This window comes from Pelophylax lessonae (assembly GCF_965119305.1).
Source record: "Pelophylax lessonae genome assembly, chromosome: 2".
Classification (NCBI taxonomy): domain Eukaryota; kingdom Metazoa; phylum Chordata; class Amphibia; order Anura; family Ranidae; genus Pelophylax; species Pelophylax lessonae.
The window spans coordinates 559,346,241-559,350,257 of NC_138769.1; positions in this window are offsets into that span (position 1 = coordinate 559,346,241).

Here is a 4,017-nt window from a genome sequence, read left to right on the forward strand (position 1 = left end):
CGGGGGAGTAGGGGGAAAGAAGAGGAAAAAAAAAAGTGGGAAAAGGAAGAGCAGCGTGAAAAGAGGAAGAGAGAGAGGAAGGTGAGAAAAGAAAGGGGGGGGGGTGAAAAGGGAATGGTAAGTTAGAGGATGATAGGGATACAGAAAGGGAAAAGTGCACCATTATCAATGTCAATCCATGGCGCCACATAATTTATGTGTACTTCCCATACTGGTCTGAATTCCTGAGGTTGATCCAACAGGCCCAAGTGTTGGTAAACTTTGTGTAGCCTTTCATACGCAATTTGTGTCAGCTCTTCCATTTCCTCGATTTTCTGCAATCTCCCAAACCATTCTGCCATGGTAGGGATTTGTGTTCAACGCCAATGAATTGGTATGCAAAGGTGGGCTGCATTGACCATATGCATTGCAAGAGACCTAAGGTATTTCCGCTTGGGAATGATGTAAAAGATACTGGGACAAGGAATAATCCAGTGAGTATGTAGTGACCTGAGAAATGATATTGTGTACCTGTTTCCAATACGGTTGTAAAGGTGTACAGCTCCGCCAAGTGTAACATTGTCCCCTCTGATTGTCTGCATCTCCAACAAAGGTTGGAACATTTTGCATCGAATTTATGTATCAGAGAGGGAGTTCTGTACCACCTGGTTCTGATTTTATATGCGTTCTCTTGTACTGCAACATTAAGAGAGCATTTATGAGCAAATGTGTTTTGTTGTATTCCAATCCTCGTCTGAGAAAGGGATGCAGTTCCCTCTCTCTCTCTATCAGTATCAGTGATAGGTGACGGTGCATCAGATAACAAGGAATAGAGCTTAGAGATTAGATGGCGCTGGGGAGAGGATCTGGTACATATGTTTTCTAAATCTGTCAGCGGTCTTGAGATTTGGGCTTTTCTTGGGGATGATCTAAGAAAATGCTTAAGTTGTTCATATGTCCACCACGAAAAGGAGCCTGAGGTGGACATGGCTTCCAGTCGGGATAGGGAAGAGCATTGCCTTTCGCCAGGAATTGGTGTGCTAAAACATCCCTGTGGGGCAATTCCTTAGCGAGGAATGAGGGCTCCAAGCCCGGGGGGAAATCTGGGTCATCTCTCAGTGGAATAAGGGGACTTGGCGAGGATGAAAAGGTATCAAATTTACATGCGATTCTGAAACAAAAGCGTAGAGCCTATAAAAGGGTGGTCAGTTAGTTGGGCTGGAAGGTGTGAAGTCGATAACCAAGGCGATGTGTGGAGAGGATAGGGGACTGAGCGTCTTCTAGCAGTACCCAAGCCTTACTGTGGTGATGGACGTTCCAATCAACAATTCGGTAGAGATGGCAGGCTAAGTATTATTTGAAAAAGTCAGGAAGACTGACACCCCCCCCCCTCCCTTTTGGCAAAGTAAGTCGAGCATAGCCAATGCGCGGTGGGGACTCCTTCCATAAAAACCTCGAGCACATGCATTTGTATAGGGAGAAGAAGACATTTGGCAGGGTAATTGGAATAGTTTGTATCAAATAAAGTCTCGGGAGTACATTCATTTTAATGAGCGTCGAACGCCCGAAGTAGAAATGTTGAAATGCATCCATCTCTTCAGATCCTCCTGAACTCTGTTGAGGAGTGTTGTGAAGTTTTGGTCATAGAGTCTCTGTCCAGTCTGGATGGTATTTGTATTCTCAGATAAGTTATCTTCTTGGGCACCCACGTGAAAGGGAAGTATGGAGCTACTCTTTAACCTAAAATGTAACCTGTTCTCAAAGTGAACTTATCCTTTAAGGAAATTTCCCCAATAGCGCACATGGCAAAAAAAACTACAAGGTGCCCGCATGGTTCCTTGTATGGTGAGAAGCTGCCCCCCTCTCTCCCCCTAGAGGGTTTTGGGGTGGACGTGGGTCTCTTTGGGCCAGTCAGACCCCTGGGTTCCCCTCCTTCTCGCAGACACCATCCCCTGCCAAGTCCCTCATCCTGCCCCCCCTTCCACATAGGCTGGGTCTATTTGGGTGGTCTGGCCAATTTCCAGGGCGCTGACTGGCGATGGGGGCCAGGGTGGTGCGCTGCCGGTGGCCGGACGATTGACTGTGCAAGGGGGTTGTACCTGGCGGGGGTTTGGTTTCCCAATCCTGGGTCCCTGTATGCCTCATGGTGCCGCCATTTTGTTGTAGCCTGTGTGTTCTGTACACAGTGGCCATGTTTGTGTAGTCTGGCAGCCATTTTGCTGTGGTTTGCCATTGAAAATAGCGACGGCCATGACAGTGGAGCCCTGTTGGCGGCGATTTTGGAGGTGGAAGCCCCTCCTCATCCCCTGGTACTGAGTCCTGGATCATTTTACTTCTGATCGCTACAGGTGTAGTACAGATTGTCCTGGTGGCTGCAGGTGCTTGTCTCTGTGGGTGGTGAGTCTTGTGGGGTCTTCTCCCTCTCTGCTGAGGATCACTTGGTGCTTTGTGCCTTGCGACCAGGTGGTGCTGCCAGTGCAGTGGGGGTGGTCCCTTAGCAGTGTTTTACACTTTTTTGTGCAGTTCCCCTGGTGACACCTGGAGTCTTTGGAGCACACTTCCCCACCTGATCCCCTCTCTGAGGCTGCGGTGCCCTCCAGGTCCCAAACATTCATCGATGCACTGACGGCAGTCCTGGAGTCCCTTGTGTCCCGGGTGGAGGTGGCTTGCGGGCGACGGGCTAGCAAAAAGCACCCCCTGCCTAGTCTGCCGCCTCAGATCCTAAATCTGATTCGGGCACCGTGGATGTGGGTCACCCTGCCGGGTCTGCAACCACGCACCTGGAATCCTCTGATAGTGAGGATGATTCCCCCACGCCTGTGACCATGCACAAAAAGGAGCTGGTTGATGCACTTGTCTGTGCATGAGACCCTGAAGATGGAGGATGCAGCTGAAGCTGCGACGGAGGCGCAGGTACCCTTTGGGACTCACAAGTCATCCAGAGTGGCAAAGGTGTTTGCTTTCCCTGCCTCATTTGACAGACTTGTCGCTAAAGAGTGGGGGCGACCAAAGTGTCCCCATGGGGTCCCTAAGCGCGTTGCTAGGTGTTACCTCTATGACGAGTCCCTTCTTAAGAAGTGGACTGTGCCGCCGGTTTTAGACCCTCATGTTTCCAGATTAAACAAGGCAACTATGATTCCGGTTAAAGAGTCCACAGCCTTTAAGAACCCAGCTGACCAGAAGGTGGAGGCTGTGGCCCACCATATGTACACTCTAGCTGGTTCGGCAATGAGGGCAGTATTTACCATTGCCCTAGTGTCACAAACTCTGACCGAGGGGGCTAAGCTCTTACACCATGACCTGGAGGGGGGAACAGCTCCCCCCTGCCTTTGCCGAGCTGGCGGTCCAGCTGGTCCTGGGCTTCAGTTTATCTGTGATGCCTCTTTGGCTGCAGCTCCCCTGATGGCTCGCCTCTCTGTTTTGCCAGTGGTCCTTCAGCGTGTCTTTTGGCTCAAGTGCTGGTCTGCGGATCAGACTTCAAAGAAGACCTGGACTGATCCTCCTTTTCAAGGAGATCGCCTTTTTGGAGCTACCTTGGATGACATCATTAAAGGTCTCACAGGTGGTTCTTCGCCCCTGTCCGTCGTCCCTTCCAAAGGTTGTCTCTGACTTTCATTTAAATAAAGACATTGTGTTGTCTTCCCTGTATCCCAGACCTAAACATCCAAAGGAAATTGCCTTGCATGCCTTGAATGTGGTCTGGACAATTAGGGTGTACCTGACAGCTACGAAGTCTTTCAGGAAGTCAGACTCTATTTGTGCTCACGGTTGGACCTCGAAAAGGCTTCCTCTGCGACCATTTCCAGGAGGATCAGACAGACAGTGGTTCAGGCCTTTTCCATCAGGGGTCAGGTTCCTCTTTTCCTTGTCAAGGCACACTCTACTAGGGTGCTTAGTGCCTCCTGGGACTTCCGTCGTCAGGCATCAGTGACGCAGGTTTGCAAGGCGGCCACCTGGTCATCAGTGCACACTTTTACAAAAAAGTGGACAGAAATTGTGCACATGTTGGAATCTGCGGATGCTTCCTTTGGCTGCAAG